Source organism: Somniosus microcephalus, unplaced genomic scaffold (genome assembly GCF_052327205.1).
Source record: "Somniosus microcephalus isolate GS21.2 unplaced genomic scaffold, FLI_Smic_1.0 unresolved_chr7, whole genome shotgun sequence".
In the NCBI taxonomy this organism is placed as follows: domain Eukaryota; kingdom Metazoa; phylum Chordata; class Chondrichthyes; order Squaliformes; family Somniosidae; genus Somniosus; species Somniosus microcephalus.
The window spans coordinates 36,147,371-36,172,685 of NW_028225185.1; positions in this window are offsets into that span (position 1 = coordinate 36,147,371).

Consider the following 25,315-nt stretch of genomic DNA (forward strand, 5'->3'; position numbering starts at 1 on the left):
TTCTAGAGTGAGATCGGGACCTGAGTCGTATTAACACTGTCCCTGAGGCTGTGTTCTAGACTTGAGATCGGGACCTGACTCATATTAACACTGTCTCCAGGGCTGTGTTCTAGAGTGAGATCGGGACCTGACTCGTATTAACGCTGTCCCCGGGACTGTGTTCTAGAGTGAGATTAGGACCTGACTCATAATAACACTGTCCCTGAGGCTGTGTTCCAGAGTGAGATCAGGACCTGACTCGTATTAACACTGTCCCTGAGGCTGTGTTCTAGAGTGAGACCGGGACCTGACTCGTATTAACACTGTCCCTGAGGCTGTGTTCTAGAGTGAGATCGGGACCTGACTCGTATTAACACTGTCCCTGAGGCTGTGTTCTAGAGTGAGATCGGGACCTGACTCGAATTAACACTGTACCCGGGGCTGTGTTCTAGAGTGAGATCGGGACCTGACTTGTATAAACACTGTCCCTGGGGCTGTGTTCTAGAGTGAGTTCAGGACCTGACTCATATTAACACTGTTCCTGGGGCTGTGTTCTGGAGTGAGTTCGGGACCTGACTCGTATTAACACTGTCCCCGAGGCTGTGTTCTAGAGTGAGATCGGGACCTGACTCGTATTAACACTGTCCCTGAGGCTGTGTTCTAGACTTGAGATCGGGACCTGACTCATATTAACACTGTCTCCAGGGCTGTGTTCTAGAGTGAGATCGGGACCTGACTCGTATTAACGCTGTCCCCGGGACTGTGTTCTAGAGTGAGATTAGGACCTGACTCATAATAACACTGTCCCTGAGGCTGTGTTCTAGAGTGAGATCAGGACCTGACTCATATTAACACAGTCCCTGAGGCTGTGTTCCAGATTGAGAGCGGGATCTGACTCGTATTAACACTGTCCCTGGGGCTGTGTTCTAGAGTGAGATCGGGACCTGACTCGTATTAACACTGTCCCCGGGGCTGTGTTCTAGAGTGAGATCAGGACCTGGCTCATATTAACACTGTCCCTGGGGCTGTGTTCTAGAGTCAGTTCGGGATCTGACTCGTATTAACTCTGTCCCTGAGGCTGTGTTCTAGAGTGAGATCGTGACCTGACTCGAATTAACACTGTACCCGTGGCTGTGTTCTAGAGTGAGATCGGGACCTGTCTCGTACTAACACTGTCCCTGAGGCTGTGTTCTAGAGTGAGATCGGGACCTGACTCGTATTAACACTGTCCCTGAGGCTGTGTTCTAGAGTGTGATTGGAACCTGACTCGTATTAACACTGTCCCTGAGGCTGTGTTCTAGAGTGAGATCGGGACCTGACTCGTATTAACACTGTCCCTGAGGCTGTGTTCTAGATTGAGATCAGGACCTGACTCGTATTAGCACTGTCTCCGGGGCTGTGTTCGAGAGTGAGATCGGGACCTGACTCCTAGTAACACTGTCCCTGGGGCTGTGTTCCAGAGTGAGATCAGGACCTGACTCGTATTAACACTGTCCCTGAGGCTGTGTTCTAAGTGAGATCGGGACCTGACTCGTATTAACACTGTCCCTGAGGCTGTGTTCTAGAGTGAGATCGGGACCTGACTCGTATTAACACTGTCCCTGAGGCTGTGTTCTAGAGTCAGTTCGGGATCTGACTCGTATTAACTCTGTCCCTGAGGCTGTGTTCTAGAGTGAGATCGTGACCTGACTCGAATTAACACTGTACCCGTGGCTGTGTTCTAGAGTGAGATTGGAACCTGACTCGTATTAACACTGTCCCTGAGGCTGTGTTCTAGACTTGAGATCGGGACCTGACTCATATTAACACTGTCTCCAGGGCTGTGTTCTAGAGTGAGATCGGGACCTGACTCGTATTAACTCTGTCCCCGGGACTGTGATCTAGAGTTAGATTAGGACCTGACTCATAATAACACTGTTCCTGAGGCTGTGTTCTAGAGTGAGATCAGGACCTGACTCATATTAACACAGTCCCTGAGGCTGCGTTCTAGAGTGAGATTGGGACCTGACTCGTATTAACACTGTCCCTGGGGCTGTGTTCTAGAGTGAGTTCAGGACCTGACTCATATTAACACTGTCCCTGGGGCTGTGTTCTAGCGTGAGATTGGGACCTGACTCGTATTAACACTGTCCCCGGGGCTGTGTTCTAGAGTGAGATCAGGACCTGGCTCATATTAACACTGTCCCTGGGGCTGTGTTCTAGATTCAGTTCGGGATCTGACTCGTATTAACTCTGTCCCTGAGGCTGTGTTCTAGAGTGAGAGCGGGACCTGACTCATATTAACACTTTCCCTGAGGCTGTGTTCTAGAGTGAGATCGGGACCTGACTCGTATTAACACTGTCCCTGAGGCTGTGTTCTAGAGTGAGATCAGGACCTGACTCATATTAACACTGTCCCTGTGGTTGTGTTCTAGAGGGAGATCGGGACCCGACTTGTATAAACACTGTCCCTGAGGCTGTGTTCTAGATTGATTTCGGGACCTGACTCGAATTAACACTGTACCCGGGGCTGTGTTCTAGAGTGAGATCGGGACCTGACTCGTATTAACACTGTCCCTGAGGCTGTGTTCTAGAGTGAGATCGGGACCTGACTCGTATTAACACTGTCCCTGAGGCGGTGTTCTAGAGTGTGATTGGGATCTGTCTAGTATTAACACTGTCCCTGAGGCTGTGTTCTAGAGTGAGATCAGGACCTGACTCATATTAACACTGTCCCTGTGGCTATGTTCTAGACGGAGATCGGGACCTGACTTGTATAAGCACTGTCCCTGAGGCTGTGTTCTAGAGTGAGATCTAGACCTGACTCGAATTAACACTGTACCCGGGGCTGTGTTCTAGAGTGAGATCAGGACCTGACTCGTATTAACACTGTCCCTGTGGCTGTGTTCTAGAGTGAGATCGGGACCTGACTTGTATTAACATAGTCCCTGAGGCTGTGTTCTAGAGTGAGGTCGTGACCTGACTCGAATTAACACTGTCCCTGAGGCTGTGTTCTAGATTGTGATTGGAACCTGACTCGTATTAACACTGTCCCTGAGGCTGTGTTCTATAGTGAGATCGGGATCTGACTCATATTAACATTGTCCCCGTGGCTGTGTTCTAGAGTGAGATGAGGACCAGACTCGTAATAACACTGTCCCTGTGGCTGTGTTGTAGAGTGATATCAGGACCTGACTTGTATTAACATAGTCCCTGAGGCTGTGTTCTAGAGTGAGATCGGGACCTGACTCGTATTAACACTGTCCCTGGGGCTGTGTTGTAGAGTGAGATCGGGACCTGACTCGTATTAACACTGTCCCTGAGGCTGTGTTGTAGAGAGAGATCGGGACCTGACACGGATTAACACTGTCCCCGGGGCTGTGTTCTGGAGTGAGATCAGGACCTGACTCGTATTAACCCTGTCCCTGAGGCTGTGTTCTAGAGTGAGATCCGGACCTGACTCGTATTAACACTGTCCCTGAGGCTGTGTTCTAGAGTGAGATCAGGACCAGACTCATATTAACACTGTCCCTGACGCTGTGTTCCAGAGTGAGATTCGGACCTGACTCGTATTAACACTGTCCCTGAGGCGGTGTTCTAGAGTGAGATCAGGACCAGACTCGTATTAACACTGTCCCTGAGGCTGTGTTCCAGAGTGAGATCGGGACCTGATTCGTATTAACACTGCCCTTGAGGCTGTGTTCTAGAGTGAGTTCGGGACCTGACTCGTATTAACACTGTCCCTGAGGCTGTTTTCTAGAGTGAGATCGGGACCTGACTCATATTAACACTGTCCACGAGGTTGAGTTCGAGAGTGAGATCGGGACCTGATTCGTATTAACACTGTCCCTGAGGCTTTGTTCTAGAGTGAGATCGAGACCTGACTCATATTAACACGATCCCTGAGCCTGTGTTCTAGAGTGAGATCGGGACCTGTCTCGTACTAACACTGTCCCTGAGGCTGTGTTCTAGAGTGAGATCGGGACCTGACTCGTATTAACACTGTCCCTGAGGCTGTGTTCTAGAGTGTGATTGGAACCTGACTCGTATTAACACTGTCCCTGAGGCTGTGTTCTAGAGTGAGATCGGGACCTGACTCGTATTAACACTGTCCCTGAGGCTGTGTTCTAGATTGAGATCAGGACCTGACTCGTATTAGCACTGTCTCCGGGGCTGTGTTCTAGAGTGAGATCGGGACCTGACTCCTAGTAACACTGTCCCTGGGGCTGTGTTCCAGAGTGAGATCAGGACCTGACTCGTATTAACACTGTCCCTGAGGCTGTGTTCTAGAGTGAGATCGGGACCTGACTCGTATTAACACTGTCCCTGAGGCTGTGTTCTAGAGTGAGATCGGGACCTGACTCGTATTAACACTGTCCCTGAGGCTGTGTTCTAGAGTCAGTTCGGGATCTGACTCGTATTAACTCTGTCCCTGAGGCTGTGTTCTAGAGTGAGATCGTGACCTGACTCGAATTAACACTGTACCCGTGGCTGTGTTCTAGAGTGAGATCGGGACCTGTCTCGTACTAACACTGTCCCTGAGGCTGTGTTCTAGAGTGAGATCGGGACCTGACTCGTATTAACACTGTCCCTGAGGCTGTGTTCTAGAGTGTGATTGGAACCTGACTCGTATTAACACTGTCCCTGAGGCTGTGTTCTAGACTTGAGATCGGGACCTGACTCATATTAACACTGTCTCCAGGGCTGTGTTCTAGAGTGAGATCGGGACCTGACTCGTATTAACTCTGCCCCCGGGACTGTGATCTAGAGTTAGATTAGGACCTGACTCATAATAACACTGTTCCTGAGGCTGTGTTCTAGAGTGAGATCAGGACCTGACTCATATTAACACAGTCCCTGAGGCTGCGTTCTAGAGTGAGATTGGGACCTGACTCGTATTAACACTGTCCCTGGGGCTGTGTTCTAGAGTGAGTTCAGGACCTGACTCATATTAACACTGTCCCTGGGGCTGTGTTCTAGCGTGAGATTGGGACCTGACTCGTATTAACACTGTCCCCGGGGCTGTGTTCTAGAGTGAGATCAGGACCTGGCTCATATTAACACTGTCCCTGGGGCTGTATTCTAGATTCAGTTCGGGATCTGACTCGTATTAACTCTGTCCCTGAGGCTGTGTTCTAGAGTGAGAGCGCGACCTGACTCATATTAACACTTTCCCTGAGGCTGTGTTCTAGAGTGAGGTCGTGACCTGACTCGAATTAACACTGTCCCTGAGGCTGTGTTCTAGATTGTGATTGGAACCTGACTCGTATTAACACTGTCCCTGAGGCTGTGTTCTATAGTGAGATCGGGATCTGACTCATATTAACATTGTCCCCGTGGCTGTGTTCTAGAGTGAGATGAGGACCAGACTCGTAATAACACTGTCCCTGTGGCTGTGTTGTAGAGTGATATCAGGACCTGACTTGTATTAACATAGTCCCTGAGGCTGTCTTCTAGAGTGAGATCGGGACCTGACTCGTATTAACACTGTCCCTGGGGCTGTGTTGTAGAGTGAGATCGGGACCTGACTCGTATTAACACTGTCCCTGAGGCTGTGTTGTAGAGAGAGATCGGGACCTGACACGGATTAACACTGTCCCCGGGGCTGTGTTCTGGAGTGAGATCAGGACCTGACTCGTATTAACCCTGTCCCTGAGGCTGTGTTCTAGAGTGAGATCCGGACCTGACTCGTATTAACACTGTCCCTGAGGCTGTGTTCTAGAGTGAGATCAGGACCAGACTCATATTAACACTGTCCCTGACGCTGTGTTCCAGAGTGAGATTCGGACCTGACTCGTATTAACACTGTCCCTGAGGCGGTGTTCTAGAGTGAGATCAGGACCAGACTCGTATTAACACTGTCCCTGAGGCTGTGTTCCAGAGTGAGATCGGGACCTGATTCGTATTAACACTGCCCTTGAGGCTGTGTTCTAGAGTGAGTTCGGGACCTGACTCGTATTAACACTGTCCCTGAGGCTGTTTTCTAGAGTGAGATCGGGACCTGACTCATATTAACACTGTCCACGAGGTTGAGTTCGAGAGTGAGATCGGGACCTGATTCGTATTAACACTGTCCCTGAGGCTTTGTTCTAGAGTGAGATCGAGACCTGACTCATATTAACACGATCCCTGAGCCTGTGTTCTAGAGTGAGATCGGGACCTGTCTCGTACTAACACTGTCCCTGAGGCTGTGTTCTAGAGTGAGATCGGGACCTGACTCGTATTAACACTGTCCCTGAGGCTGTGTTCTAGAGTGTGATTGGAACCTGACTCGTATTAACACTGTCCCTGAGGCTGTGTTCTAGAGTGAGATCGGGACCTGACTCGTATTAACACTGTCCCTGAGGCTGTGTTCTAGATTGAGATCAGGACCTGACTCGTATTAGCACTGTCTCCGGGGCTGTGTTCTAGAGTGAGATCGGGACCTGACTCCTAGTAACACTGTCCCTGGGGCTGTGTTCCAGAGTGAGATCAGGACCTGACTCGTATTAACACTGTCCCTGAGGCTGTGTTCTAGAGTGAGATCGGGACCTGACTCGTATTAACACTGTCCCTGAGGCTGTGTTCTAGAGTGAGATCGGGACCTGACTCGTATTAACACTGTCCCTGAGGCTGTGTTCTAGAGTCAGTTCGGGATCTGACTCGTATTAACTCTGTCCCTGAGGCTGTGTTCTAGAGTGAGATCGTGACCTGACTCGAATTAACACTGTACCCGTGGCTGTGTTCTAGAGTGAGATCGGGACCTGTCTCGTACTAACACTGTCCCTGAGGCTGTGTTCTAGAGTGAGATCTGGACCTGACTCGTATTAACACTGTCCCTGAGGCTGTGTTCTAGAGTGTGATTGGAACCTGACTCGTATTAACACTGTCCCTGAGGCTGTGTTCTAGACTTGAGATCGGGACCTGACTCATATTAACACTGTCTCCAGGGCTGTGTTCTAGAGTGAGATCGGGACCTGACTCGTATTAACTCTGTCCCCGGGACTGTGATCTAGAGTTAGATTAGGACCTGACTCATAATAACACTGTTCCTGAGGCTGTGTTCTAGAGTGAGATCAGGACCTGACTCATATTAACACAGTCCCTGAGGCTGCGTTCTAGAGTGAGATTGGGACCTGACTCGTATTAACACTGCCCCTGGGGCTGTGTTCTAGAGTGAGTTCAGGACCTGACTCATATTAACACTGTCCCTGGGGCTGTGTTCTAGCGTGAGATTGGGACCTGACTCGTATTAACACTGTCCCCGGGGCTGTGTTCTAGAGTGAGATCAGGACCTGGCTCATATTAACACTGTCCCTGGGGCTGTGTTCTAGATTCAGTTCGGGATCTGACTCGTATTAACTCTGTCCCTGAGGCTGTGTTCTAGAGTGAGAGCGGGACCTGACTCATATTAACACTTTCCCTGAGGCTGTGTTCTAGAGTGAGATCGGGACCTGACTCGTATTAACACTGTCCCTGAGGCTGTGTTCTAGAGTGAGATCAGGACCTGACTCATATTAACACTGTCCCTGTGGTTGTGTTCTAGAGGGAGATCGGGACCCGACTTGTATAAACACTGTCCCTGAGGCTGTGTTCTAGATTGATTTCGGGACCTGACTCGAATTAACACTGTACCCGGGGCTGTGTTCTAGAGTGAGATCGGGACCTGACTCGTATTAACACTGTCCCTGAGGCTGTGTTCTAGAGTGAGATCGGGACCTGACTCGTATTAACACTGTCCCTGAGGCGGTGTTCTAGAGTGTGATTGGGATCTGTCTAGTATTAACACTGTCCCTGAGGCTGTGTTCTAGAGTGAGATCAGGACCTGACTCATATTAACACTGTCCCTGTGGCTATGTTCTAGACGGAGATCGGGACCTGACTTGTATAAGCACTGTCCCTGAGGCTGTGTTCTAGAGTGAGATCTAGACCTGACTCGTATTAACACTGTCCCTGTGGCTGTGTTCTAGAGTGAGATCGGGACCTGACTTGTATTAACATAGTCCCTGAGGCTGTGTTCTAGAGTGAGGTCGTGACCTGACTCGAATTAACACTGTCCCTGAGGCTGTGTTCTAGATTGTGATTGGAACCTGACTCGTATTAACACTGTCCCTGAGGCTGTGTTCTATAGTGAGATCGGGATCTGACTCATATTAACATTGTCCCCGTGGCTGTGTTCTAGAGTGAGATGAGGACCAGACTCGTAATAACACTGTCCCTGTGGCTGTGTTGTAGAGTGATATCAGGACCTGACTTGTATTAACATAGTCCCTGAGGCTGTGTTCTAGAGTGAGATCGGGACCTGACTCGTATTAACACTGTCCCTGGGGCTGTGTTGTAGAGTGAGATCGGGACCTGACTCGTATTAACACTGTCCCTGAGGCTGTGTTGTAGAGAGAGATCGGGACCTGACACGGATTAACACTGTCCCCGGGGCTGTGTTCTGGAGTGAGATCAGGACCTGACTCGTATTAACCCTGTCCCTGAGGCTGTGTTCTAGAGTGAGATCCGGACCTGACTCGTATTAACACGGTCCCTGAGGCTGTGTTCTAGAGTGAGATCAGGACCAGACTCATATTAACACTGTCCCTGACGCTGTGTTCCAGAGTGAGATTCGGACCTGACTCGTATTAACACTGTCCCTGAGGCGGTGTTCTAGAGTGAGATCAGGACCAGACTCGTATTAACACTGTCCCTGAGGCTGTGTTCCAGAGTGAGATCGGGACCTGATTCGTATTAACACTGCCCTTGAGGCTGTGTTCTAGAGTGAGTTCGGGACCTGACTCGTATTAACACTGTCCCTGAGGCTGTTTTCTAGAGTGAGATCGGGACCTGACTCATATTAACACTGTCCACGAGGTTGAGTTCGAGAGTGAGATCGGGACCTGATTCGTATTAACACTGTCCCTGAGGCTTTGTTCTAGAGTGAGATCGAGACCTGACTCATATTAACACGATCCCTGAGCCTGTGTTCTAGAGTGAGATCGGGACCTGACTCGTATTAACACTGTCCCGGAGGCTGTGTTCTAGAGTGAGTTTGGGACCTGACTCGTATTAACACTGTCCCCGGGGCTGTGTTCTATAGTGAGATTGGGACCTGACTCGTATTAACACTGTCCCTGAGGCTGTGTTCTAGAGTGAGATCGGGACCAGACACGTATTAACACTGTCCCTGAGGCTGTGTTCTAGAGTGAGATCGGGATCTGACTCATATTTACACTGTCCCCGCGGCTGTTTTCCAGAGTGAGATCAGGACCTGACTCGTATTAACACTGTCCCTGTGGCTGTGTTCTAGAGTGAGATCGGGACCTGACTTGTATTAACATAGTCCCTGAGGCTGTGTTCTAGAGTGAGATCGTGACCTGACTCGAATTAACACTGTACCCGTGGCTGTGTTCTAGAGTGAGATCGGGACCTGACTCGTACTAACACTGTCCCTGAGGCTGTGTTCTAGAGTGAGATCGGGACCTGACTCGTATTAACACTGTCCCTGAGGCTGTGTTCTAGAGTGTGATTGGAACCTGACTCGTATTAACACTGTCCCTGAGGCTGTGTTCTAGAGTGAGATTGGGACCTGACTCGTATTAACACTGTCCCTGGGGCTGTGTTCTAGAGTGAGTTCAGGACCTGACTCATATTAACACTGTCCCTGGGGCTGTGTTCTGGAGTGCGTTCGGGACCCGACTCGTCTTAACACTGTCCCTGAGGCTGTGTTCTAGAGTGAGATCGGGACCTGACTCGTATTAACACTGTCCCTGAGGCTGTGTTCTAGACTTGAGATCGGGACCTGACTCATATTAACACTGTCTCCAGGGCTGTGTTCTAGAGTGAGATCGGGACCTGACTCATATTAACTCTGTCCCCGGGACTGTGATCTAGAGTTAGATTAGGACCTGACTCATAATAACACTGTTCCTGAGGCTGTGTTCTAGAGTGAGATCAGGACCTGACTCATATTAACACAGTCCCTGAGGCTGTGTCCCAGATTGAGATCGGGATCTGACTCGTATTAACACTGTCCCTGAGGCTGTGTTCTAACGTGAGATCGGGACCTGACTCGTATTAACACTGTCCCCGGGGCTGTGTTCTAGAGTGAGATCAGGACCTGGCTCATATTAACACTGTCCCTGGGGCTGTGTTCTAGAGTCAGTTCGGGATCTGACTCGTATTAACTCTGTCCCTGAGGCTGTGTTCTAGAGTGAGAGCGGGACCTGACTCATATTAACACTTTCCCTGAGGCTGTGTTCTAGAGTGAGATCGGGACCTGACTCGTATTAACACTGTCCCTGAGGCTGTGTTCTAGAGTGAGATCAGGACCTGACTCGTATTAACACTGTCCCTGTGGCTGTGTTCTAGAGGGAGATCGGGACCTGACTTGTATAAACACTGTCCCTGAGGCTGTGTTCTGGAGTGAGATCGGGACCTGACTCGAATTAACACTGTACCCGGGGCTGTGTTCTAGAGTGAGATCGGGACCTGACTCGTATTAACACTGTCCCTGAGGCTGTGTTCTAGAGTGAGATCGGGACCTGACTCGTATTAACACTGTCCCTGAGGCGGTGTTCTAGAGTGTGATTGGGATCTGTCTAGTATTAACACTGTCCCTGAGGCTGTGTTCTAGAGTGAGATCAGGACCTGACTCATATTAACACTGTCCCTGTGGCTATGTTCTAGATGGAGATCGGGACCTGACTTGTATAAGCACTGTCCCTGAGGCTGTGTTCTAGAGTGAGATCGAGACCTGATTCGAATTAACACTGTACCCGGGGCTGTGTTCTAGAGTGAGATCAGGACCTGACTCGTATTAACACTGTCCATGTGGCTGTGTTCTAGAGTGAGATCGGGACCTGACTTGTATTAACATAGTCCCTGAGGCTGTGTTCTAGAGTGAGGTCGTGACCTGACTCGAATTAACACTGTACCCGGGGCTGTGTTCTAGAGTGAGATCGGGACCTGACTCGTATTAACACTGTCCCTGAGGCTGTGTTCTAGAGTGTGATTGGAACCTGACTCGTATTAACACTGTCCCTGAGGCTGTGTTCTATAGTGAGATCGTGATCTGACTCATATTAACATTGTCCCCGCGGCTGTGTTATAGAGTGAGTTGAGGACCAGACTCGTAATAACACTGTCCCTGTGGCTGTGTTGTAGAGTGATATCAGGACCTGACTTGTATTAACATAGTCCCTGAGGCTGTGCTCTAGAGTGAGATCAGGACCTGACTCGTATTAACACTGTCCCTGGGGCTGTGTTGTAGAGTGAGATCGGGACCTGACTCGTATTAACACTGTCCCTGAGGCTGTGTTGTAGAGTGAGATCGGGACCTGACACGGATTAACACTGTCCTCGGGGCTGTGTTCTGGAGTGAGATCAGGACCTGACTCGTATTAACCCTGTCCCTGAGGCTGTGTTCTAGAGTGAGATCAGGAGCAGACTCATATTAACACTGTCCCTGAGGCTGTGTTCCAGAGTGAGATTCGGACCTGACTCGTATTAACACTGTCCCTGAGGCTGTGTTCTAGAGTGAGATCAGGACCAGACTCGTATTAACACTGTCCCTGAGGCTGTGTTCCAGAGTGAAATCGGGACCTGATTCGTATTAACACTGCCCTTGAGGCTGTGTTCTAGAGTGAGTTCGGGACCTGACTCGTATTAACACTGTCCCTGAGGCTGTTTTCTAGAGTGAGATCGGGACCTGACTCATATTAACACTGTCCACGAGGTTGAGTTCGAGAGTGAGATCGGGACCTGATTCGTATTAACACTGTCCCTGAGGCTTTGTTCTAGAGTGAGATCGAGACCTGACTCATATTAACACGATCCCTGAGGCTGTGTTCTAGAGTGAGATCGGGACCTGACTCGTATTAACACTGTCCCGGAGGCTGTGTTCTAGAGTGAGTTTGGGACCTGACTCATATTAACACTGTCCCCGGGGCTGTGTTCTACAGTGAGATTGGGACCTGACTCGTATTAACACTGTCCCTGAGGCTGTGTTCTAGAGTGAGATCGGGACCAGACACGTATTAACACTGTCCCTGAGGCTGTGTTCTAGAGTGAGATCGGGATCTGACTCATATTTACACTGTCCCCGCGGCTGTGTTCCAGAGTGAGATCAGGACCTGACTCGTATTAACACTGTCCCTGTGGCTGTGTTCTAGAGTGAGATCGGGACCTGACTTGTATTAACATAGTCCCTGAGGCTGTGTTCTAGAGTGTGATTGGAAACTGACTCGTATTAACACTGTCCCTGAGGCTGTGTTCTAGAGTGAGATCGGGACCTGACTCGTATTAACACTGTCCCTGAGGCTGTGTTCTAGATTGAGATCAGGACCTGACTCGTATTAACACTGTCTCCAGGGCTGTGTTCTAGAGTGAGATCGGGAACTGACTCCTAGTAACACTGTCCCTGGGGCTGTGTTCCAGAGTGAGATCAGGACCTGACTCGTATTAACACTGTCCCTGAGGCTGTGTTCTAGAGTGAGATCGGGACCTGACTCGTATTAACACTGTCCCTGAGGCTGTGTTCTAGATTGAGATCAGGACCTGACTCGTATTAGCACTGTCTCCGGGGCTGTGTTCTAGAGTGAGATCGGGACCTGACTCCTAGGAACACTGTCCCTGGGGCTGTGTTCCAGAGTGAGATCAGGACCTGACTCGTATTAACACTGTCCCTGAGGCTGTGTTCTAGAGTGAGATCGGGACCTGACTCGTATTAACACTGTCCCTGAGGCTGTGTTCTAGAGTGAGATCGGGACCTGACTCGTATTAACACTGTCCCTGAGGCTGTGTTCTAGAGTCAGTTCGGGATCTGACTCGTATTAACTCTGTCCCTGAGGCTGTGTTCTAGAGTGAGATCGTGACCTGACTCGAATTAACACTGTACCCGTGGCTGTGATCTAGAGTGAGATCGGGACCTGTCTCGTACTAACACTGTCCCTGAGGCTGTGTTCTAGAGTGAGATCGGGACCTGACTCGTATTAACACTGTCCCTGAGGCTGTGTTCTAGAGTGTGATTGGAACCTGACTCGTTTTAACACTGTCCCTGAGGCTGTGTTCTAGACTTGAGATCGGGACCTGACTCATATTAACACTGTCTCCAGGGCTGTGTTCTAGAGTGAGATCGGGACCTGACTCGTATTAACTCTGTCCCCGGGACTGTGATCTAGAGTTAGATTAGGACCTGACTCATAATAACACTGTTCCTGAGGCTGTGTTCTAGAGTGAGATCAGGACCTGACTCATATTAACACAGTCCCTGAGGCTGCGTTCTAGAGTGAGATTGGGACCTGACTCGTATTAACACTGTCCCTGGGGCTGTGTTCTAGAGTGAGTTCAGGACCTGACTCATATTAACACTGTCCCTGGGGCTGTGTTCTAGCGTGAGATCGGGACCTGACTCGTATTAACACTGTCCCCGGGGCTGTGTTCTAGAGTGAGATCAGGACCTGGCTCATATTAACACTGTCCCTGGGGCTGTGTTCTAGATTCAGTTCGGGATCTGACTCGTATTAACTCTGTCCCTGAGGCTGTGTTCTAGAGTGAGAGCGGGACCTGACTCATATTAACACTTTCCCTGAGGCTGTGTTCTAGAGTGAGATCGGGACCTGACTCGTATTAACACTGTCCCTGAGGCTGTGTTCTAGAGTGAGATCAGGACCTGACTCATATTAACACTGTCCCTGTGGTTGTGTTCTAGAGGGAGATCGGGACCCGACTTGTATAAACACTGTCCCTGAGGCTGTGTTCTAGATTGATTTCGGGACCTGACTCGAATTAACACTGTACCCGGGGCTGTGTTCTAGAGTGAGATCGGGACCTGACTCGTATTAACACTGTCCCTGAGGCTGTGTTCTAGAGTGAGATCGGGACCTGACTCGTATTAACACTGTCCCTGAGGCGGTGTTCTAGAGTGTGATTGGGATCTGTCTAGTATTAACACTGTCCCTGAGGCTGTGTTCTAGAGTGAGATCAGGACCTGACTCATATTAACACTGTCCCTGTGGCTATGTTCTAGACGGAGATCGGGACCTGACTTGTATAACCACTGTCCCTGAGGCTGTGTTCTAGAGTGAGATCTAGACCTGACTCGAATTAACACTGTACCCGGGGCTGTGTTCTAGAGTGAGATCAGGACCTGACTCGTATTAACACTGTCCCTGTGGCTGTGTTCTAGAGTGAGATCGGGACCTGACTTGTATTAACATAGTCCCTGAGGCTGTGTTCTAGAGTGAGGTCGTGACCTGACTCGAATTAACACTGTCCCTGAGGCTGTGTTCTAGATTGTGATTGGAACCTGACTCGTATTAACACTGTCCCTGAGGCTGTGTTCTATAGTGAGATCGGGATCTGACTCATATTAACATTGTCCCCGTGGCTGTGTTCTAGAGTGAGATGAGGACCAGACTCGTAATAACACTGTCCCTGTGGCTGTGTTGTAGAGTGATATCAGGACCTGACTTGTATTAACATAGTCCCTGAGGCTGTGTTCTAGAGTGAGATCGGGACCTGACTCGTATTAACACTGTCCCTGGGGCTGTGTTGTAGAGTGAGATCGGGACCTGACTCGTATTAACACTGTCCCTGAGGCTGTGTTGTAGAGAGAGATCGGGACCTGACACGGATTAACACTGTCCCCGGGGCTGTGTTCTGGAGTGAGATCAGGACCTGACTCGTATTAACCCGGTCCCTGAGGCTGTGTTCTAGAGTGAGATCCGGACCTGACTCGTATTAACACTGTCCCTGAGGCTGTGTTCTAGAGTGAGATCAGGACCAGACTCATATTAACACTGTCCCTGACGCTGTGTTCCAGAGTGAGATTCGGAACTGACTCGTATTAACACTGTCCCTGAGGCGGTGTTCTAGAGTGAGATCAGGACCAGACTCGTATTAACACTGTCCCTGAGGCTGTGTTCCAGAGTGAGATCGGGACCTGATTCGTATTAACACTGCCCTTGAGGCTGTGTTCTAGAGTGAGTTCGGGACCTGACTCGTATTAACACTGTCCCTGAGGCTGTTTTCTAGAGTGAGATCGGGACCTGACTCATATTAACACTGTCCACGAGGTTGAGTTCGAGAGTGAGATCGGGACCTGATTCGTATTAACACTGTCCCTGAGGCTTTGTTCTAGAGTGAGATCGAGACCTGACTCATATTAACACGATCCCTGAGCCTGTGTTCTAGAGTGAGATCGGGACCTGACTCGTATTAACACTGTCCCGGAGGCTGTGTTCTAGAGTGAGTTTGGGACCTGACTCGTATTAACACTGTCCCCGGGGCTGTGTTCTAGAGTGAGATCAGGACCTGGCTCATATTAACACTGTCCCTGGGGCTGTGTTCTAGAGTCAGTTCGGGATCTGACTCGTATTAACTCTGTCCCTGAGGCTGTGTTCTAGAGTGAGAGCGGGACCTGACTCATATTAACACTTTCCCTGAGGCTGTGTTCTAGAGTGAGATCGGGACCTGACTCGTATTAACACTGTCCCTGAGGCTGTGTTCTAGAGTGAGATCAGGACCTGACTCGTATTAACACTGTCCCTGTGGCTGTGTTCTAGAGGGAGATCGGGACCTGACTTGTATAAACACTGTCCCTGAGGCTGTGTTCTGGAGTGAGATCGGGACCTGACTCGAATTAACACTGTACCCGGGGCTGTGTTCTAGAGTGAGATCGGGACCTGACTCGTATTAACACTGTCCCTGAGGCTGTGTTCTAGAGTGAGATCGGGACCTGACTCGTATTAACACTGTCCCTGAGGCGGTGTTCTAGAGTGTGATTGGGATCTGTCTAGTATTAACACTGTCCCTGAGGCTGTGTTCTAGAGTGAGATCAGGACCTGACTCATATTAACACTGTCCCTGTGGCTATGTTCTAGACGGAGATCGGGACCTGACTTGTATAAGCACTGTCCCTGAGGCTGTGTTCTAGAGTGAGATCGAGACCTGACTCGAATTAACACTGTACCCGGGGCTGTGTTCTAGAGTGAGATCAGGACCTGACTCGTATTAACACTGTCCATGTGGCTGTGTTCTAGAGTGAGATCGGGACCTGACTTGTATTAACATAGTCCCTGAGGCTGTGTTCTAGAGTGAGGTCGTGACCTGACTCGAATTAACACTGTACCCGGGGCTGTGTTCTAGAGTGAGATCGGGACCTGACTCGTATTAACACTGTCCCTGAGGCTGTGTTCTAGAGTGTGATTGGAACCTGACTCGTATTAACACTGTCCCTGAGGCTGTGTTCTATAGTGAGATCGTGATCTGACTCATATTAACATTGTCCCCGCGGCTGTGTTATAGAGTGAGTTGAGGACCAGACTCGTAATAACACTGTCCCTGTGGCTGTGTTGTAGAGTGATATCAGGACCTGACTTGTATTAACATAGTCCCTGAGGCTGTGTTCTAGAGTGAGATCGGGACCTGACTCGTATTAACACTGTCCCTGGGGCTGTGTTGTAGAGTGAGATCGGGACCTGACTCGTATTAACACTGTCCCTGAGGCTGTGTTGTAGAGTGAGATCGGGACCTGACACGGATTAACACTGTCCTCGGGGCTGTGTTCTGGAGTGAGATCAGGACCTGACTCGTATTAACCCTGTCCCTGAGGCTGTGTTCTAGAGTGAGATCCGGACCTGACTCGTATTAACACTGTCCCTGAGGCTGTGTTCTAGAGTGAGATCAGGACCAGACTCATATTAACACTGTCCCTGAGGCTGTGTTCCAGAGTGAGATTCGGACCTGACTCGTATTAACACTGTCCCTGAGGCTGTGTTCTAGAGTGAGATCAGGACCAGACTCGTATTAACACTGTCCCTGAGGCTGTGTTCCAGAGTGAGATCGGGACCTGATTCGTATTAACACTGCCCTTGAGGCTGTGTTCTAGAGTGAGTTCGGGACCTGACTCGTATTAACACTGTCCCTGAGGCTGTTTTCTAGAGTGAGATCGGGACCTGACTCATATTAACACTGTCCACGAGGTTGAGTTCGAGAGTGAGATCGGGACCTGATTCGTATTAACACTGTCCCTGAGGCTTTGTTCTAGAGTGAGATCGAGACCTGACTCATATTAACACGATCCCTGAGGCTGTGTTCTAGAGTGAGATCGGGACCTGACTCGTATTAACACTGTCCCGGAGGCTGTGTTCTAGAGTGAGTTTGGGACCTGACTCGTATTAACACTGTCCCCGGGGCTGTGTTCTACAGTGAGATTGGGACCTGACTCGTATTAACACTGTCCCTGAGGCTGTGTTCTAGAGTGAGATCGGGACCAGACACGTATTAACACTGTCCCTGAGGCTGTGTTCTAGAGTGAGATAGGGATCTGACTCGTATTAACATAGTCCCTGAGGCTGTGTTCTAGAGTGTGATTGGAACCTGACTCGTATTAACACTGTCCCTGAGGCTGTGTTCTAGAGTGAGATCGGGACCTGACTCGTATTAACACTGTCCCTGAGGCTGTGTTCTAGATTGAGATCAGGACCTGACTCGTATTAACACTGTCTCCGGGGCTGTGTTCTAGAGTGAGATCGGGACCTGACTCCTAGTAACACTGTCCCTGGGGCTGTGTTCCAGAGTGAGATCAGGACCTGACTCGTATTAACACTGTCCCTGAGGCTGTGTTCTAGAGTGAGATCGGGACCTGACTCGTATTAACACTGTCCCTGAGGCTGTGTTCTAGATTGAGATCAGGACCTGACTCGTATTAGCACTGTCTCCGGGGCTGTGTTCTAGAGTGAGATCGGGACCTGACTCCTAGTAACACTGTCCCTGGGGCTGTGTTCCAGAGTGAGATCAGGACCTGACTCGTATTAACACTGTCCCTGAGGCTGTGTTCTAGAGTGAGATCGGGACCTGACTCGTATTAACACAGTCCCTGAGGCTGTGTTCTAGAGTGAGATCGGGACCTGACTCGTATTAACACTGTCCCTGAGGCTTTGTTCTAGAGTCAGTTCGGGATCTGACTCGTATTAACTCTGTCCCTGAGGCTGTGTTCTAGAGTGAGATCGTGACCTGACTCGAATTAACAATGTACCCGTGGCTGTGTTCTAGAGTGAGATCGGGACCTGTCTCGTACTAACACTGTCCCTGAGGCTGTGTTCTAGAGTGAGATCGGGACCTGACTCGTATTAACACTGTCCCTGAGGCTGTGTTCTAGAGTGTGATTGGAACCTGACTCGTATTAACACTGTCCCTGAGGCTGTGTTCTAGACTTGAGATCGGGACCTGACTCATATTAACACTGTCTCCAGGGCTGTGTTCTAGAGTGAGATCGGGACCTGACTCGTATTAACTCTGTCCCCGGGACTGTGATCTAGAGTTAGATTAGGACCTGACTCATAATAACACTGTTCCTGAGGCTGTGTTCTGGAGTGAGATCAGGACCTGACTCATATTAACACAGTCCCTGAGGCTGCGTTCTAGAGTGAGATTGGGACCTGACTCGTATTAACACTGTCCCTGGGGCTGTGTTCTAGAGTGAGTTCAGGACCTGACTCATATTAACACTGTCCCTGGGGCTGTGTTCTAGCGTGAGATCGGGACCTGACTCGTATTAACACTGTCCCCGGGGCTGTGTTCTAGAGTGAGATCAGGACCTGGCTCATATTAACACTGTCCCTGGGGCTGTGTTCTAGATTCAGTTCGGGATCTGACTCGTATTAACTCTGTCCCTGAGGCTGTGTTCTAGAGTGAGAGCGGGACCTGACTCATATTAACACTTTCCCTGAGGCTGTGTTCTAGAGTGAGATCGGGACCTGACTCGTATTAACACTGTCCCTGAGGCTGTGTTCTAGAGTGAGATCAGGACCTGACTCATATTAACACTGTCCCTGTGGTTGTGTTCTAGAGGGAGATCGGGACCCGACTTGTATAAACACTGTCCCTGAGGCTGTGTTCTAGAGTGAGATCTGGACCTGACTCGAATTAACACTGTACCCGGGGCTGTGTTCTAGAGTGAGATCGGGACCTGACTCGTATTAACACTGTCCCTGAGGCTGTGTTCTAGAGTGAGATCGGGACCTGACTCGTATTAACACTGTCCCTGAGGCGGTGTTCTAGAGTGTGATTGGGATCTGTCTAGTATTAACACTGTCCCTGAGGCTGTGTTCTAGAGTGAGATCAGGACCTGACTCATATTAACACTGTCCCTGTGGCTATGTTCTAGACGGAGATCGGGACCTGACTTGTATAAGCACTGTCCCTGAGGCTGTGTTCTAGAGTGAGATCTAGACCTAACTCGAATTAACACTGTACCCGGGGCTGTGTTCTAGAGTGAGATCAGGACCTGACTCGTATTAACACTGTCCCTGTGGCTGTGTTCTAGAGTGAGATCGGGACCTGACTTGTATTAACATAGTCCCTGAGGCTGTGTTCTAGAGTGAGGTCGTGACCTGACTCGAATTAACACTGTCCCTGAGGCTGTGTTCTAGATTGTGATTGGAACCTGACTCGTATTAACACTGTCCCTGAGGCTGTGTTCTATAGTGAGATCGGGATCTGACTCATATTAACATTGTCCCCGTGGCTGTGTTCTAGAGTGAGATGAGGACCAGACTCGTAATAACACTGTCCCTGTGGCTGTGTTGTAGAGTGATATCAGGACCTGACTTGTATTAACATAGTCCCTGAGGCTGTGTTCTAGAGTGAGATCGGGACCTGACTCGTATTAACACTGTCCCTGGGGCTGTGTTGTAGAGTGAGATCGGGACCTGACTCGTATTAACACTGTCCCTGAGGCTGTGTTGTAGAGAGAGATCGGGACCTGACACGGATTAACACTGTCCCCGGGGCTGTGTTCTGGAGTGAGATCAGGACCTGACTCGTATTAACCCTGTCCCTGAGGCTGTGTTCTAGAGTGAGATCCGGACCTGACTCGTATTAACACTGTCCCTGAGGCTGTGTTCTAGAGTGAGATCAGGACCAGACTCATATTAACACTGTCCCTGACGCTGTGTTCCAGAGTGAGATTCGGACCTGACTCGTATTAACACTGTCCCTGAGGCGGTGTTCTAGAGTGAGATCAGGACCAGACTCGTATTAACACTGTCCCTGAGGCTGTGTTCCAGAGTGAGATCGGGACCTGATTCGTATTAACACTGCCCTTGAGGCTGTGTTCTAGAGTGAGTTCGGGACCTGACTCGTATTAACACTGTCCCTGAGGCTGTTTTCTAGAGTGAGATCGGGACCTGACTCATATTAACACTGTCCACGAGGTTGAGTTCGAGAGTGAGATCGGGACCTGATTCGTATTAACACTGTCCCTGAGGCTTTGTTCTAGAGTGAGATCGAGACCTGACTCATATTAACACGATCCCTGAGCCTGTGTTCTAGAGTGAGATCGGGACCTGACTCGTATTAACACTGTCCCGGAGGCTGTGTTCTAGAGTGAGTTTGGGACCTGACTCGTATTAACACTGTCCCCGGGGCTGTGTTCTATAGTGAGATTGGGACCTGACTCGTATTAACACTGTCCCTGAGGCTGTGTTCTAGAGTGAGATCGGGACCAGACACGTATTAACACTGTCCCTGAGGCTGTGTTCTAGAGTGAGATCGGGATCTGACTCATATTTACACTGTCCCCGCGGCTGTTTTCCAGAGTGAGATCAGGACCTGACTCGTATTAACACTGTCCCTGTGGCTGTGTTCTAGAGTGAGATCGGGACCTGACTTGTATTAACATAGTCCCTGAGGCTGTGTTCTAGAGTGAGATCGTGACCTGACTCGAATTAACACTGTACCCGTGGCTGTGTTCTAGAGTGAGATCGGGACCTGACTCGTACTAACACTGTCCCTGAGGCTGTGTTCTAGAGTGAGATCGGGACCTGACTCGTATTAACACTGTCCCTGAGGCTGTGTTCTAGAGTGTGATTGGAACCTGACTCGTATTAACACTGTCCCTGAGGCTGTGTTCTAGAGTGAGATCGGGACCTGACTCGTATTAACACTGTCCCTGAGGCTGTGTTCTAGACTTGAGATCGGGACCTGACTCATATTAACACTGTCTCCAGGGCTGTGTTCTAGAGTGAGATCGGGACCTGACTCATATTAACTCTGTCCCCGGGACTGAGATCTAGAGTTAGATTAGGACCTGACTCATAATAACACTGTTCCTGAGGCTGTATTCTAGAGTGAGATCAGGACCTGACTCATATTAACACAGTCCCTGAGGCTGTGTCCCAGATTGAGATCGGGATCTGACTCGTATTAACACTGTCCCTGGGGCTGTGTTCTAACGTGAGATCGGGACCTGACTCATATTAACACTGTCCCCGGGGCTGTGTTCTAGAGTGAGATCAGGACCTGGCTCATATTAACACTGTCCCTGGGGCTGTGTTCTAGAGTCAGATCGGGATCTGACTCGTATTAACTCTGTCCCTGAGGCTGTGTTCTAGAGTGAGAGCGGGACCTGACTCATATTAACACTTTCCCTGAGGCTGTGTTCTAGAGTGAGATCGGGACCTGACTCGTATTAACACTGTCCCTGAGGCTGTGTTCTAGAGTGAGATCAGGACCTGACTCGTATTAACACTGTCCCTGTGGCTGTGTTCTAGAGGGAGATCGGGACCTGACTTGTATAAACACTGTCCCTGAGGCTGTGTTCTAGAGTGAGATCGGGACCTGACTCGAATTAACACTGTACCCGGGGCTGTGTTCTAGAGTGAGATCGGGACCTGACTCGTATTAACACTGTCCCTGAGGCTGTGTTCTAGAGTGAGATCGGGACCTGACTCGTATTAACACTGTCCCTGAGGCGGTGTTCTAGAGTGTGATTGGGATCTGTCTAGTATTAACACTGTCCCTGAGGCTGTGTTCTAGAGTGAGATCAGGACCTGACTCATATTAACACTGTCCCTGTGGCTATGTTCTAGACGGAGATCGGGACCTGACTTGTATAAGCACTGTCCCTGAGGCTGTGTTCTAGAGTGAGATCGAGACCTGACTCGAATTAACACTGTACCCGGGGCTGTGTTCTAGAGTGAGATCAGGACCTGACTCGTATTAACACTGTCCATGTGGCTGTGTTCTAGAGTGAGATCGGGACCTGACTTGTATTAACATAGTCCCTGAGGCTGTGTTCTAGAGTGAGGTCGTGACCTGACTCGAATTAACACTGTACCCGGGGCTGTGTTCTAGAGTGAGATCGGGACCTGACTCGTATTAACACTGTCCCTGAGGCTGTGTTCTAGAGTGTGATTGGAACCTGACTCGTATTAACACTGTCCCTGAGGCTGTGTTCTATAGTGAGATCGTGATCTGACTCATATTAACATTGTCCCCGCGGCTGTGTTATAGAGTGAGTTGAGGACCAGACTCGTAATAACACTGTCCCTGTGGCTGTGTTGTAGAGTGATATCAGGACCTGACTTGTATTAACATAGTCCCTGAGGCTGTGTTCTAGAGTGAGATCGGGACCTGACTCGTATTAACACTGTCCCTGGGGCTGTGTTGTAGAGTGAGATCGGGACCTGACTCGTATTAACACTGTCCCTGAGGCTGTGTTGTAGAGTGAGATCGGGACCTGACACGGATTAACACTGTCCTCGGGGCTGTGTTCTGGAGTGAGATCAGGACCTGACTCGTATTAACCCTGTCCCTGAGGCTGTGTTCTAGAGTGAGATCCGGACCTGACTCGTATTAACACTGTCCCTGAGGCTGTGTTCTAGAGTGAGATCAGGACCAGACTCATATTAACACTGTCCCTGAGGCTGTGTTCCAGAGTGAGATTCGGACCTGACTCGTATTAACACTGTCCCTGAGGCTGTGTTCTAGAGTGAGATCAGGACCTGACTCATATTAACACAGTCCCTGAGGCTGCGTTCTAGAGTGAGATTGGGACCTGACTCGTATTAACACTGTCCCTGGGGCTGTGTTCTAGAGTGAGTTCAGGACCTGACTCATATTAACACTGTCCCTGGGGCTGTGTTCTAGCGTGAGATCGGGACCTGACTCGTATTAACACTGTCCAAGGGGCTGTGTTCTAGAGTGAGATCAGGACCTGGCTCATATTAACACTGTCCCTGGGGCTGTGTTCTAGATACAGTTCGGGATCTGACTCGTATTAACTCTGTCCCTGAGGCTGTGTTCTAGAGTGAGAGCGGGACCTGACTCATATTAACACTTTTCCTGAGGCTGTGTTCTAGAGTGAGATCGGGACCTGACTCGTATTAACACTGTCCCTGAGGCTGTGTTCTAGAGTGAGATCAGGACCTGACTCATATTAACACTGTCCCTGTGGTTGTGTTCTAGAGGGAGATCGGGACCCGACTTGTATAAACACTGTCCCTGAGGCTGTGTTCTAGAGTGAGATCGGGACCTGACTCGAATTAACACTGTACCCGGGGCTGTGTTCTAGAGTGAGATCGGGACCTGACTCGTATTAACACTGTCCCTGAGGCTGTGTTCTAGAGTGAGATCGGGACCTGACTCGTATTAACACTGTCCCTGAGGCGGTGTTCTAGAGTGTGATTGGGATCTGTCTAGTATTAACACTGTCCCTGAGGCTGTGTTCTAGAGTGAGATCAGGACCTGACTCATATTAACACTGTCCCTGTGGCTATGTTCTAGACGGAGATCGGGACCTGACTTGTATAAGCACTGTCCCTGAGGCTGTGTTCTAGAGTGAGATCTAGACCTGACTCGAATTAACACTGTACCCGGGGCTGTGTTCTAGAGTGAGATCAGGACCTGACTCGTATTAACACTGTCCCTGTGGCTGTGTTCTAGAGTGAGATCGGGACCTGACTTGTATTAACATAGTCCCTGAGGCTGTGTTCTAGAGTGAGGTCGTGACCTGACTCGAATTAACACTGTCCCTGAGGCTGTGTTCTAGATTGTGATTGGAACCTGACTCGTATTAACACTGTCCCTGAGGCTGTGTTCTATAGTGAGATCGGGATCTGACTCATATTAACATTGTCCCCGTGGCTGTGTTCTAGAGTGAGATGAGGACCAGACTCGTAATAACACTGTCCCTGTGGCTGTGTTGTAGAGTGATATCAGGACCTGACTTGTATTAACATAGTCCCTGAGGCTGTGTTCTAGAGTGAGATCGGGACCTGACTCGTATTAACACTGTCCCTGGGGCTGTGTTGTAGAGTGAGATCGGGACCTGACTCGTATTAACACTGTCCCTGAGGCTGTGTTGTAGAGAGAGATCGGGACCTGACACGGATTAACACTGTCCCCGGGGCTGTGTTCTGGAGTGAGATCAGGACCTGACTCGTATTAACCCTGTCCCTGAGGCTGTGTTCTAGAGTGAGATCCGGACCTGACTCGTATTAACATTGTCCCTGAGGCTGTGTTCTAGAGTGAGATCCGGACCTGACTCGTATTAACACTGTCCCTGAGGCTGTGTTCTAGAGTGAGATCAGGACCAGACTCATATTAACACTGTCCCTGAGGCTGTGTTCCAGAGTGAGATCCGGACCTGACTCGTATTAACACTGTCCCTGAGGCTGTGTTCTAGAGTGAGATCAGGACCAGACTCATATTAACACTGTCCCTGACGCTGTGTTCCAGAGTGAGATTCGGACCTGACTCGTATTAACACTGTCCCTGAGGCGGTGTTCTAGAGTGAGATCAGGACCAGACTCGTATTAACACTGTCCCTGAGGCTGTGTTCCAGAGTGAGATCGGGACCTGATTCGTATTAACACTGCCCTTGAGGCTGTGTTCTAGAGTGAGTTCGGGACCTGACTCGTATTAACACTGTCCCTGAGGCTGTTTTCTAGAGTGAGATCGGGACCTGACTCATATTAACACTGTCCACGAGGTTGAGTTCGAGAGTGAGATCGGGACCTGATTCGTATTAACACTGTCCCTGAGGCTTTGTTCTAGAGTGAGATCGAGACCTGACTCATATTAACACGATCCCTGAGCCTGTGTTCTAGAGTGAGATCGGGACCTGACTCGTATTAACACTGTCCCGGAGGCTGTGTTCTAGAGTGAGTTTGGGACCTGACTCGTATTAACACTGTCCCCGGGGCTGTGTTCTATAGTGAGATTGGGACCTGACTCGTATTAACACTGTCCCTGAGGCTGTGTTCTAGAGTGAGATCGGGACCAGACACGTATTAACACTGTCCCTGAGGCTGTGTTCTAGAGTGAGATCGGGATCTGACTCATATTTACACTGTCCCCGCGGCTGTTTTCCAGAGTGAGATCAGGACCTGACTCGTATTAACACTGTCCCTGTGGCTGTGTTCTAGAGTGAGATCGGGACCTGACTTGTATTAACATAGTCCCTGAGGCTGTGTTCTAGAGTGAGATCGTGACCTGACTCGAATTAACACTGTACCCGTGGCTGTGTTCTAGAGTGAGATCGGGACCTGACTCGTACTAACACTGTCCCTGAGGCTGTGTTCTAGAGTGAGATCGGGACCTGACT